Raw genomic sequence first — 14788 nt, forward strand, 5'->3', positions numbered from 1 at the left:
AGTAGGATTGCTTCAAGTTTCTCTTGATTTAGAATGATGTTGGCTCTGCATTTCTCATATTTAGACTTTATTATGTTGAAATATATTCTCTCTAGTCCTATATTCTATGATCTCTAAGATATTTATCATGAAGGCACATTGGATTTTATCAGAGGCTTTTTTCTATCTTTTGGGACAAGTATTTTTTCCTCTGTGTCAATTTATATGGTTTATTGTATTTATATGTATGTTGAACCATCCCTGCCTCTCAAGATAAAACCAACTTGATCCTAGTGGATAATCTTATTGATGTATGTCTGTATTGTGTTTACAAGTACCTTACTGAGAATTTTTGAATGTATGTTCACCAGGAATATTGTTCTGAAGTTTTCTTTTTTGTTCTGTCTTTAATTGGTTTTGGTTAAAGTATGGAATGCTTCAAGAATTTGTGTGTCATCCTTGCACAGGGGCCATGCTAATCTCTGTGCCATTCTCATTGTAATATATGCACTGCCAAGTGAGCATTACCTATTTTTTTAAGGTTAAAACATTGCAATGTGTATGTCTATACATACACTTAGGTATGTTAATATATACATGTATTTACAATGTTTATGAATATGTATTTATCAATTTATCTACTGACAGACACTTCAGCCATTTGTGCCTCTGAAATATTGTGAAGGGTGTTTGAAGGTACATAGATGTGCAAATAGCTCTTTCATATCCTGCTTCAATGGTTCAAAAACTTGCTCAGAAGTAAAATTGCTTAATCAAATGACAATTTTCTTATTAACTTTTTGATAAGTCACTGTACTTCTAAGTTTCCCATGGCAACTCCCAGTGCTCCGAAGAGCACTTAAATATTCCAATTTCCCCATTTTCACCAATATTTATTAATGTACTGTTTCTGATAGTGCCTATCATAATGAATGTGAGATGACATTTTGTTTCTTAATAATTAAGGAATATGTTTTCTTTTTCCTCATATTCCTAGTATGAACTTAACCTTCCATAAAATGTTTAACAAAATTAATAACAAAAATCAATTACTGAAAAATAATTAGTGAAGGAAATATTTTTACATAAATTTGAACATAAAATAATAAAAACTTATATACTTCAAAAATACTCCATTACAATTGCCACATTTTAAGTTCTATGTAGGACCACTAGTTCACAATGTGCATGACCAAGGAACAACTCAGCAATTTCTTTCTTCAAAATTCATCCCTTGTGAATATTTTCTGCTTCTCTATCTGATCCATAAATGCATGAGTTCTTAATTTAATCTGATGTCACTTCCTAAACCTGGTTCAGAATGTTCTTGCTGTCTCACTCAAGGAGGTCAAGAGTCACTGAAACAGAAGACCTGAAGATGAGGACATATTTATGGTTTAGACATAGCAACTATACTGTAGTCAAATTAATATTAAATGTATAAATGCTATATTCTCTCAACCATCTATGTATTATTTAATGGAATCTCTGGGTCATAACAGGCATATAGCTTTTGCTACAGCAAAGCTGAGGCTCACCAGGTACACAGAGCAATTTGCTCAGGGAGAGTTAATTTTTTATGCATGTTTTGCACATAAGTAAATTGAAACATGGAGATTAGATCACACTCCAGCTGTTTCTTTGTAAATTGTGTTGTGTCTCCTATGCAATTCAAAGACAATTATAACCCTCCATCTTCAGGGCTTACACATGAACACAGCAAAAATAAATAAATACATACATACATACATATATACATACATACATAAATGGATATTAAACTAAAACACATATGTAAATTGCTGCAGTGATTTCCCCAGGCAATGATCCCCACAAATGCCTCCATTACAGGTCCCATCAAATGGTCCCTGGGCTGTGTATAGAGTGCTGTGTCTCCTATGCAATTCAAAAACAATTATAACCCTCCATCTTCAGGGCTTACACATGAACACAGCAAAAATACATACATACATACATACATACATACATACATACATACATACATAAATGGATATTAAACTAAAACACATATGTAAATTGCTGGAGTGATTTCCCCAGGCAAATCCCCACAAATGCCTCCGTTACAGGTCCCATCAAATGGTCCCTGGGCTGTGTATAGAGTTCATTTATAAAAGAACAATTCTGCAAAATCAAGGAAATAACCCAGGAGTGATCAGTCTGTTTCTGGATCAGGTATTGCTATGTTATTCAACAAGGGAATTTACTCTTTTCTACTCATAACCAGGTTATGCTGAATGCAATACAAATGGTTTGCTCTTGAAACATTTTTATTTCAACCCATTAAAATAAAATGTATCTTTTGTGCATTTTCACTAGAAGGAATATTAGAAGAATAGACAGACATAAAACAAGACCAGTCTTTGGATAAGAGGTTTTAAAAGAAGAGAGATGCATACAGGCATATAGAATGTCATGTACCAGACTTTATTGATGGTTTAGTGAATAATGGGTATTGCTTAGCAATCTGAGATGATGATTTCAAATTTATTAGGTAAATGAGGGTATTATGCTTTGAATATGAATGTCCCACCTAAGCTCATGTATTTAAGCACTTGTTCGATAGCTGGCAGTGCTGTATGGAACTATTGTTAGGTGGAGCCTCACAGGAAGAAGTAAGTTATTAGAAGTGGGCCTTGAGATCTTAGAGCCTATATTCATTTTCTGTCTGCTTTCTCCTTCTTGCTTCAAGATGTGAGGGAGCTCAGTTGCTACCATGGAGTCACATCCTACCATGGCTTTCCCATCAGGAGCAACCTGTATCCCACCTCAATTGTAAATCAAAACAAACTCTCTTCTTCATTGGCTTCTTAACAATTACAGCAACAGTAAAAAAGTAAGTAATGCGGGGCGAAGTGCACGTTGAGCAGGGGTGCGGTGCTGCCTGTGGAGATCCGCGGAGGCCGACAGGATTCATTGGCTGCCGTCCTCCTCCACCCCCCCTCCCCCCCCCTCCCCCCGCCCCACGCTGCCATGCACTGGGTTAAAAACGACAAGGAACACCAGCCATGAAAGATCCAAGTTGCAGCAGTACTAATCCAAGCATCATCAATGAAGATGTGATTATTAACGGTCATTCCCATAAAGATGATAATCCATTTGCAGAGTACATGTGGATGGAAAACGAAGAGGAATTCAACAGACAAATAGAAGAGGAGTTGTGGGAAGAATTTATTGAACGTTGTTTCCGAGAAACGCTGGAAGAGAAAGAAGAACATGAATGGTTTATTCCAGCTCGAGATCTCCCACAAACTATGGACCAAATCTAAGACCAGTTTAATGACCTTGTTATCAGTTATGGCTCTTATCTGGAAGATCTTGTGGTAAAAAGTCATTTCTCATCTTTTTAGACCCTACCTCATCTTTCCCATAAGTGAAAAATCTAGCTACACTCTATTTAAGAAGAGTTCCACATCTCTTCCCCTTTGAAAATTTTCCCACTTTTTTTAAGAGTGGAAGAAGAGGCCCCCTAGTCTCATTTACATAGGGTAACTCATTGTTGCTTCAAACATTGATGTTGCATTAAACTTAATGTTGCCTTTGGAGTATTTAAATGTCTTGGAGTAGTCCAGAAACTTACAGTATTGCCATATGAATTGATAATATCTTGATGGAAAGTTTTGCTCTTTGTTACCTAAATATTTGGTAAAATTTGGAAATTTTTATCTGATAAAATTTCTAAGATTTCTTGATTGGGTTTCTTTGAGATATTTTTTACAAGCTCTTGACAGATAAAGAATGCAAAGCTAGATTCATATTCTTACTTATCCTCATTGTTGTCACTGGTGATGTGCTTGCAATAAAGTTCTCATCGCCACCAAAAAAAAAAAAAAAAAAGGAAGTAATGCACATGGTCTACAGGCTAACTGATCACATTTGTTGTATTTAGTGAGAAGACACAGGGAATCTGCTATGGGATGTTCTCTATGTTGTAAATGGGTTGCTCTGATGGGTTAATAAATAAGGTGCTGATTGGCTAGTAGCCAGACAGGAAGTATAGGTATGACAAATAGAGAGGAGAAGTCTGAGAAGTAGAAAGCTGAGGGAGAGAGACACTGCCAGCTGCCGCCATGAGGAGCAAGATGTAAAGTATCCATAAGCCACGAGCCACATGGCAAGGTGTAGATTTATAGAAATGGGTTAATTTAAAATATAAGAACTAGGTAACAAGAAGCCTGAGCCACACAGCCATGCAGTTGATAAGTAATATAAGCATCGGAGTGATTATTTTATAAGTGGGCTGTGGAACTGCGGGGACTTGGCGGGACCTGGAGAGAAACTCTCCAGCTACAGGAATTCTAAACCCAGCCATCCTGTGTAAAGTGTGTAATTCCTATTTACTACTTGTGATAGTTTGAATGAGAAATGTCTCTCACAGTCTCATGTCTTTAACACATGACCCCAGCTGGTGCTGCTGTTGGGGAAGTTTATGTAAGTTTTAGGAAGTGGAGCCTTGCTGGGGAGAGGATATCATTGAGGGCAGTTTTTGAGTTTTAATAGCTCAGTCTCACTCTGTTATCGATCTGTGATTCCTCTGTGCAGATAGAATGTTATAAGGATGCTTCTTTCAGTTCCTGCTGCTGTCTGAAGCTTTTGCCATGCCTTTCCAACCATGATGGACTATATCCCCTCTGGAACTTTAATATGAAATAAACTCGTTATTCCTTAATTTGATTTTTGTCAGAGTATTCTATTATAGCAACAGAAAAGTAACTAGTACACCATTCAAGGGACACTAAATTATGTCTGGCTTTTTCTAGTACCTCAGATCTTCAGCTGTCTCAATGCCACACTTGAACCTTGTCCTCAAAATGTTAAGTTTTATTCACGAGATGTAGAGTGAGGAAGATGTATGATTATGGAGTGCTAAAATGTAATTCAAAATCTTCAGAATTTGCCTTCCTAGTGAAGCCAAAAGATCTGTGAATAAGTAAAACATGGCTACTGCTCTGTGCCCCATGGGTAGATGGGACTCAAGATGTTTGACATGCTATCAACATCCAATAAACTAGCTATATAACATTAATAATGCAGAACCTGCTTATAATTTAAAGTACCCCTTAGGAGGCTATTGATTACACCCCTTAAGAGACTTAAAGCAGCCACTTCAATATGCTTCTTCAATTTCTTTGGTAGTTATGGTGAGCCCGCATCTGCTGGCATTTTTCTCTTACAATCTGAAAAGCTTTCCATGTTTCCTACTTAGAACTTGTAAGACCAGCACCTCCAGCAAGGATGGTCTATAAACATGAACGTCATTTATCACTGTACATTTAGAAGCAGAGATGTCTCTTGTGTAATTGTCACTCACTCTACCATCTTCACGATTCAAGATGGATCATTCTTTCATTATCAAGTTAATGCCTCTAATATGGTTCACTATGGAATTTTCACTGTTTCACTGTATATGCCATGATTTAATAACATATTGGTATTTTTCAAATACCTTGGTAAATGGTATGAGGAAAGTTTGCAAAACATTAACTACCCTGTGTCTTTAAGTTAAACTAAAAGTTGTAAAATATTGAATTATGCATATTAAGCATAAATCTTCAAACAAGTTATTTATTCATCTGTGACTACTGTAGTGGGAAAATTTGCAGCAACAAAGTGATCATTATTTTCAAAATGTTTGTTTCTTAGCCTAGAAAATCAAAATACTAGTCATTTAGAAAAAAAATCACAAATAATATTAACAATAAACTACAAAAAACTGCTATCGAGATTTTAAAGAGAGAATAATAAAGTTATAAAATATAGAAGTATATTTTATGTGAAATCCTTTTTTATTAATTAATTATTTTCAGTCATCCAATTATATTTTCCCCTCCTTCCCTTTACTCTTCCCAGTCCTTCCTCTCCCCCTAACTCCTCCTGCTTTCTCTTCAGAAACAGGCTGGCCTCCTATTTGTGTCTGCCAGAATGGCATATCCAGTTGCAGTAAGAATAGTCACCTCCTCTCCTATTACAGCTGGATGAGTCAACCCAGTAGGAGAAAAGGGCCCTGAAAGCAGGTAACAAAGTTAGAGACAGTCCCTGCTCCCACTGTTAGGAGGCCCATAAGAAGTCCAAGCTACACAACTGTAATATATGCCTAGATCAGTCCCATGCAAGATCTCTGGTTGGCAGTTGAGTCTCTGTGTGCCCCTATGATCCCAACTTAGTTGATTCTGTGGGGTTTTTTGGGTGCTTTTGGCCCCTCTGGCTCTTATAATCCCTCTTCCTTCTTTTTCACAGGATTCCCTGAGGTTGGACTAATGTTTGGCTGTGGGTCTATGTATCTGTTTCCACCCATTGCTGGGTGAAACCTCTCTGATGACAACTGGGGTAGGCCCCAATCTATGAGTACAGAAGATCATTAGAAATCATTTCATTAACTTTTTTTTGCCAGTCATACTTTGTTCTTTTCTGAGTCTCTGGGCTATCCAACCTCTGGGTCCTGGCCATCCAGACGATGTCAGGGACAGACTCCCTCCATAGTATGGGCCTCAAGCTGGGCCGGTCATTGATTTGTCACTCCCACAATTTCTGCTCCACCTTTACCCCAGCACATCTTGTAGGCACATCAAACTATAGGTCAAAGGTTATGTGTCTGGGTTGGTGTCCCAGTCCCTCCACAGGAAGACCTGTCTGGTTACAGGACATGGCCTGTTCAGGTCCTTATCCTAGGAGTCTTAGCTAAGGGTAACTCTCATAGATTCCCAGGAGTTTCCAAGTTGTACCCCATCTTGGGGCCTCCATATACCAGTTCACAACTTGATCTCCTTTACCAGTGGTCAGGTCAGAGTTAGGGACCCACGGTAAGACACTGCTCAGTACCTGTTAACACTCGCAAAAGCCCACCCAACATCCCTCAACATCACCCTCTTCTCTGAGCTCCATCTCTCAGGCTACAATTCAGATGGTTTTACTGGAGATCTGGCTGGTCCTAGCGACCCCACATAAGATATCTCCCATAGGCATCCAGGCTCATTGCATGAGTCGGCTATTTGAAACCTGGGGCCTATGCAGGGTCGCTTGGCTCGGCCTGGGAGGAGGGGACTGGACCTACCTGGACTGAGTCTACCAGGTTGATCTCAGTCTGCCGGGAAGGCTTTGCCCTGGAGAAGATGGGAATGGGGGGCGGGCTGGGGGGAAGGTGAGGGGGGCGGGAGGGGGGAGAACAAGGGAATCTGTGCCTGTATGTAGAACTGAATTGTATTGCAAAATAAAAATTAAAAAAAAAGAAAGAAATGTAAGTAGTATAGTTTACAATGCAGTTTTATTAAGTAAGAAGAATGCTAATTTGTTTTAGTAGTAAGTCAGATGTATTATGATAAATTTAACTTAGCAACTTCTTGTTGTTGTTGGGTGTACTAAGTTGTTTTATATAGCATCCTTAAGATCTTTCTGTAGAATGAATCTTAAAAGGTCTTATTAATAAAAACAAACCCAGAGTCAGGTATTGAAGTGAATGCTGGAAGATCAGAGAAGCAGAACAAGCCACAGCTAACCTCACCTCGCCACTTCCTCAGCTGATCCTGTTTCCTCAGACTGGAAGCCTCTGAGTCCTCACCCGAATGGATCTCAGCTGAACTGCTGCTCAAAAGCCTAAAAGCTTAAAAAGCCTCTAGTTTCTGGTTTTCAAAGCTTATATACCTTTCTGCTTCCTGCCATCACTTCCTGGGATTAAAGGTGTGAGTCACCATGCTTGGCTGTTTCCAGTGTGGCCTTGAACTCACAGAGATCCAGACGGATCTCTGCTTCCAGAATGCTAGGATTAAAGGTGTGTGCTGCCACTGCCTAAACCTATGTTTAATATAGTGGCTGTTCTGTTCTCTGACCCCCAGATAAGTTTATTGGGGTACACAATATATCAACCACATCTTCCTATAAAAACTTGTCTGCCTTCCTCCCCTTCCCCTTCCCCCTTCCCTTCTCTTTTCCCTTCCCTTCCCTTCCCTCCTGTCCTCCTTCCTTCCCTCCCCTCCTGTCCCCTCCCCTTCCCCCTTTCCTTCTCTGTCCCCTTCCCTTCCCTTCCCCCTTTCCTTCCCTCCCTCCCCTCCCCTTCCTTTTTCTCCTATCTGCCCCTTTCCTCTTTCTCTCATCTCTTTTATCTCTCCTCTCCTCCCTTTCCTTCCTGTCTTTTTCTTTGTTTTCTTCCCCTTTCTTTCATCTCTCCTCCTCCTGTCTACCTCTTCCTTTCATTTTAAATACTTTATTTCTTTTTTAGCTGTAACCTTATTATAAAAGTCCATTGTAATTTACGTTTTCTTCCTGTAACGAGGCTTGCATGGTGTCTTAGTTCCTTTTTGTTGCTGTAATAAAACACCCTGGCAAAAATAAAAAATAAAAAATAAATAAAAAAAATAAGATTTCAGAGGCATTACCATAAAAAAAAGATATCTCCCATAGCCCACTAACACTCCTTAAAGCCTGCCCAACATCCCAGACTGCACCACCTCCCCTGGAATCAATATTCAGACCCACAATTTCAGCAGAAGACTTATGCTTTACTTGAGTCCAAGACAATTGAAGAGACTCAATGTAAGACACTGCCCACAGCCAGCTAATACCCCCACTAAAGCTTGCCCAACAGCCCCCAAATGCACCCCACCCCGAGTTCCCCAGCCCATCACCTCCACAGACAACTTCTGCTGTACTGGAGGCCATGCTGTACTAGGTAGGAATCCCAGAGACCAAGCAGGTACCCAGTACCCCCAAAGGTACTGGGAGCTGGACAGACAAAATTGGCAGCCAAAAGCCCAAAGGACTTGCAGGCCACATAAACTACAGTAGAGACATCATACTGGACCTAAAGGCTCGCTGGTCACCAAAATTCCTGTCTACTTAGGGCAGAAGACTAGAAAGGAAACAGAAACCAAGGAACAAAATAACAGTTAAACAAAGACAACCTCAAGAATCAACACCTATAATCATCATAAACCCAGATGCCAAAACATATTTATGATAACCTAAGTCATTTCACATGAATCCCTGGCTTATATCAGAATTAAATAAGAAAACAATCAATTATACAGGCGTTAATTGCCAGAAAAGTTTCTGTGTTCTAGGTACAACGTATCTGATTTTAAAGAATATAGGTGAAGGGATAGATGCTAGATAGATAGATAGATAGATAGATAGATAGATAGATAGATAGATAGAGATAGAGATAGCTAGATAGAGATATCCACACACACCTCCCACACACATATACGTGGCTTATCCAATAAGAGCACTGGCTGCTCTTCCGAAGGACCAATGTTCAATTCCTAGCACCATGGCGAGCTCCACAACCATATATAACTACATTTGCCAGGGTATTCAATGCCTTCTTCTGGCCTCCATAATTATCAGACACCCACAGATTTCATAGACAAACATGCAGGCAAAATACTCATATACACATAATAAAATAAGAATTAAAATTCTTAAGAGCTAGAAATAATCCATCAATGTTAGGTGAAAACAAACATGCCAAGTTCAGTACTGGCTTTAACAGGTTAAATCAAGACTGTTACCATGTACCAGCTAGACACATGCACAGCTGCACAGCAGTAGCTCAATGAGTAAAGTTCTTGCTCCTTAAGCATGGTCATCTGAGTTTGAACCCTAGGAATTCATCTGAAGCTGGACATGATAGCAATACATGCATCTGTAATCCTAGCATTCCTACAAGAGGATTTAAGACAGAATCAAGAAAATTCCCAGAAGCTAGCAGATCATCTCTCCTGGCATGTGAACTGATGAGCAAAAGACACAAATGCAGAGAAAACACAAATGTCAAGAGAGAAAGGTTTTCAGTAGCCTAGTCAAGTTATAAAGCCAATGAATTGCAAGAAAGAATAGCCTGGCAAGATATCCCCAGAGGTGCAACAGTGAGTGGTGTGTTCATCGTGGGGGTAATCAACAGCTCTCTAATTGGACTTATGGATGTTCGCTAGGAGGAAATTCATTCCTGTTACTGCAAATGAAGCCTACTACCTGAGACTATAGAGGTCATAGACCCTGCTGGAAAACTTTCTATTGCCATTTTACTAAATCAATTTATTTCTAACTATATTCTACATACTTATTCTATATACTTATCCTTGTATAGGCACAAAGAAGCTTATTTTTTGCAGCAGACACAGGTTATTACAGAGATCCACAACTAATCAAAACACAGAGACTAAGTGATGGTACTATATTACAGTGATTACCTTTCTGTTGAGGTGTTAAAATGCTGTGACAATGGCAACAAAAGGAAGAAGTTTATTTCAGGTTATGGTTCCAGCAAAATAAGGGTCCACTCTAGTGGGGAGGCAAAGCAACAAATAGCAGACTAGGTAGTAGGAGCAGGATAATGAGAGATCACATCCTAAAATGCATACACAAGACAAAAGAGTTCAAACTGTAAGTGGGACAAAATTATAAACACCCAAAGCCCCCCTACACTTACATTGTTCCTCCAAGAAGGCTTTACCACCTCTCCATAGCAATAGTAGCTAATACCAAATATTCAAATGCCTAAACCTATAGAGAATATTTCTCATTCAAGCCACAATATTCTTTTCCCTAGCCTTGGGGTGTTGTAGAATATAACACCATGGTACTTTTGTTTATGTTGCTTTTGTTTAACTCTGTGAAGCTCTGTTACTGTGCCTGTCGAAAACATGTGATTGTCTAATACTCAACTGAATGGCCAATAGCAAGGCAAGAGAAAGGATAGACAGGTCTGGCAAACAGAGAGAAGAGATAGGAGGACAATTCTGGAAGGAGAGGAGGAAGCAGCCAGAGAAGGAGGAAGACCCAGGGTCCAGCCACCCAGCTACACAGCAAGCCATGGAGAAAGAAACAAAGAAAGGTATACAGGAATAGAAAAAGAATGGCCCAGAAGCAAAAGGTAGACAGGATAATTTAAGTTAAGGACAGCTGGCAAGAAACAAGCCAAGCTAAGGCTGGGCATTCATAATTAAGCATAAGTCTCCATCTGTGATTTATCTGAGATCTGGGTGGTGGGCTCCTAAAAGAGTAAAACAACCAACAACATCATGAGACCATGTTTTTATCAATGCAAAATGCATTTAGTTAAGCTTTAAAAGTTCCTATTTCTCCTATTTGTATGTGCAGGAATCCATGCATGGAAATTGGAGGGGCTCCACACACTATCACCTCTAGTCACCTACTAGAAAAATAATTGCTTCATGTTCCTGTGACTTTAAGTTCTGCTGACCTCAAAGTTTTCATTCCACATAGAGAGGTCTCCAACTATGAAACATAACAAACATAACAAGCTAAGCGTTCTCCATCAGCAACTTGGGCTTCTGATACCCTTAAGTCAACAGATTTCAAAAGGAATAACAGTGTTAAATGGGGTGATTGATCCAGGGTGTAATGGATTCCTTCTTCACAGTGGAGGTAAGGAAGGTGTCCCCTGGAGAAGAGGAGGTTCTTCAGGGTTTCTCATGGTGTTACTGTGTCTTCTAAGTAAAGTAAATGGGAAACTACAACAACCCAATCCAGACAACATAACAATATTCCCAGACACTTCAGGGATAAAGATATGTTTTGCACAAATCCTAAATGGTCTCATAATAAAAAAACCTGGAGCCAGATATTGGTGTAAATACTGAAAGATCAGAGAGACAAAGGAACAAGCCACAGCTACTTCTTACCTCGCCAATTCCATGAATCCTCTGACTGAGTGTCTCTGAGTCCTCAGCTGAAAGGTGTCCAGCCGAAAAGCCCCTAAGCCAAAAAAGATCCAACTGAAAAAGCTTTAGTTTCTTTCTCCTCGTACCTTATATATCTTTCTCTGCCCAGCTATATTATTTATTTCCTAGTGCTGAGATGAGATCTCAAGTGCTGAGATTAAAGGTGTGTGATTCCCAATTACTGAGATTAAAGGTGTGTGCCACCACTGCCTGGCTCTATTTCTTTCCTGGACTGAATTAATCTCATGTAATCCAGGGTGGCTTTGAACTCACAGAGATCCAGACAGATCTCTGCCTCCTGAGTGCTACAATTAAAGGTGTGTGTCACCACTATCTGGTGTTTATATTTAATCTAGTAGCATGTTCTGTTCTCTGATCTTCAGACAAATTTTATTAGGGTATGCAATATATCACCACAGGTATGGATCACACATTCAGGGAAAGAACAAAGACATACTAAGGAGCTTGCTGAAGATAGAGGAAATAAATGATGGCTAGTAAAGGGAAGTATTTATGAAAATAAGCTGAGCCCACCTGACTATTTGCAGAAATGAGAATTGTAATCCACATGAATATCTGTCCTGTTTTACTAAGAACATGTTCATGTATATGTGCACATAAGTTGAACTGATATTCATCTTTCTTTTCCTCTATCATATAACATTACTAGAAATGATATTAGTAGTTAAATATTGCAAATCTATGTTTTCATATGTGAAAGACTAAGCATTCCTCAACAACTTTGTCTCTCTTCTACAATATATAATACATTTGTGCTTGTACATAGGGGTGTTATACCATGCTTGGTGAAATTATGAGCTAGTTAACATTTTTATTTGGAAATTAAGCATGGCAGAAAGATATGCAGTTGTGTCAAATGGATAAGAGGTAGACTTGTGATACCTAATCTTGTTTATCAACTTTATTGTATCTGAAATCAACTAAAACTCAAGCTACTGAGCATGCCTGCTGTGGGAGCCCACAGTGACTCCAATTTGTGGCTTGATTCCATCTTGAATCAAGGTCAGAGAGTTCAAACTTGTCTTTGTTCTTTAAGGCTGGATAACAGGATGTTCCGTCAAGGGTGTGCTTAACAGATGTCTTGAGAATTAAGGAGGTGTTTACACTTGTTTGTTCCTTGAACCATGGTGTCTTTGAGAGGGGGAGGTCTTTTGTACCCCTTGCTTTGGGTATAAAAAGGCTGTGAGAGCCGGGTGGTAGTGGCACCTGTCTTTACTCCCAGCACTTGGGAGGCAGAGCCAGGTGGACCTCTGTGAGTTTGAGGCCAGCCTGGTTTACAGAGTGAGATCCAGGATAGGCACCAAAACTACACAGAGAAACCGTGCCTTGAAAAACCAAAAAAAAAAAAAAAAAAAATTAAAAAAGACTTTGGAAATAAAGTCAGGGCTGCTGCAGTATTGACTCAGAGCCCTCCCAAACCTATCCTGTGTCTCTGTCTTTTAAGTCTCTATTTTCTATCTGTTTTTTTTTCTCAATCCTCACACCCCTATTCAGAACTGTTCCACAGTTCAGGAGGGCCTGACATCCTGTGACAGATTTTCTTGATCATATTATTATATTTGAAGCCAGTGAACACTGCCCCCACCCCATACTAACCCCAATCTGTGAGCTGCCTTTCAATAGCAGCCCAGATAAAATACATGAAGGAAGGGAACTTTTTTTTTCCCTCAGAAAAACTTCCAAGGCAAGTTTTTCCTACTTGCCCTGGCAAGTTCATCTACATGGTGGCTGTAGCATTTCTTAACTGATATTAAAACCAACATTTTCCACATTCAAATGCCGTAGTCAGATTTTCTTTGCCAACTTGATATAGAGTTATCTGGGAATAAGAACCCTAACTGAGAAAATGGATCCTCCAAATTTCCTATAGGCATGTCTATAGGGCATTAATACAGGAGGGCCCAACCCATTGTGGGTGGTGCCACTCCTGGCAATTGATCCTGGATGGCATAAGAAAGCAGGCTTAGCAAGCCACAGGAGCGAGCCACTAAAAAGCATTCCCCAAAGCTTCTGCTTCAGTTTCTGCCTCCAGGTCTCAATCCTGAGTACCTGCCCTGACTTCCTTTAGTGATAGAGTATAACTCACAAGTTGTAAAATGAGATAAGACCTTTCCTCCCCAAATTACTTTTGATTGTGGTGTTTTAGCACAGCAATAGAATCCTTACTAGGACACCAATATATAGTGAAGACTAATGACTCTTCAGGTATCCCCCTGTGCTTCAGCACCAAATAGAGACTGCTAAGACATCTAGACTCTGGACTAAATAACTCCCAAATTCTCAGCCTTTGCAGTGTGAAGCAGCCATTCATGTACTACATGAGCAACAACCTATAAGCCAAGCTGATAAATTCCCTTTATGAGTGTGTGTGTGTGTGTGTGTGTGTGTGTGTGTGTGTGTGTGTGTGTGTTTGCATGTGAGAAAGAAAGATTATGGTTTGTTTGGTTTGCTAAGAGACTGGAAATACAAATATAAATTCAGAAATTTGACAGGAAGGGGAGGAATACAAGAGGACTTGAGGTGGACAGGGAGGGGTAGGAAAATAAAGACTACTGTGGTCTTTCTCATAGTATCCATGGGCAGTGGATTAATTCTTTAGCACCGTGTTGTGTAGGTTCAGGATTTAATACAGTTTGCCTAAGTCACAAAGAATGATGATGCATTCATTGCCCATGAATTTTACGATAAATGACCACAGTGGTTTAAACAACATACATCTGCTATGTGATGAGTCACACTGATTAAAGTATATCAGGTTGGCATTCACTTCTTAACACTTCAGAAGACTATGGACCCATGCCCTTGCTTTCCTTAGCTACCAGAGAGAATTCACATGCTTTGGTACATAGTCTCCTTCTTCCATGTGTGAAGTCACTTCATTTCTGACTGTTTCCTAGTATCACGGTTTTCTCTGAGCATAACCAGAAACATTTATTTAGTTTTTCCTTTGTTATCTTTTGTTATTGTTTTGCTTGCTTTATTTTTGTGGTTTTCTTTCAGCATCTCATTTTTGCCTTTGCTGGCCACTAGCTCAATATGTAGGGAGGATGACCTTGAACTCTTACTTCTCTTGCCTCTAGCCCCAAGTGCTA

At 39.5% G+C, this 14788-nt stretch overlaps 1 pseudogene; it reads right to left on the bottom strand.

Moving 5' to 3' along the window:
- Window positions 1-401: 401 nt before the first annotated feature.
- Window positions 402-502, bottom strand: LOC131925920 (U6 spliceosomal RNA; annotated as a pseudogene).
- Between the last annotated feature and the right edge of the window lie 14286 nt (window positions 503-14788).

Source organism: Peromyscus eremicus, chromosome 15 (genome assembly GCF_949786415.1).
Source record: "Peromyscus eremicus chromosome 15, PerEre_H2_v1, whole genome shotgun sequence".
NCBI classification, from domain to species: Eukaryota; Metazoa; Chordata; class Mammalia; order Rodentia; family Cricetidae; genus Peromyscus; species Peromyscus eremicus.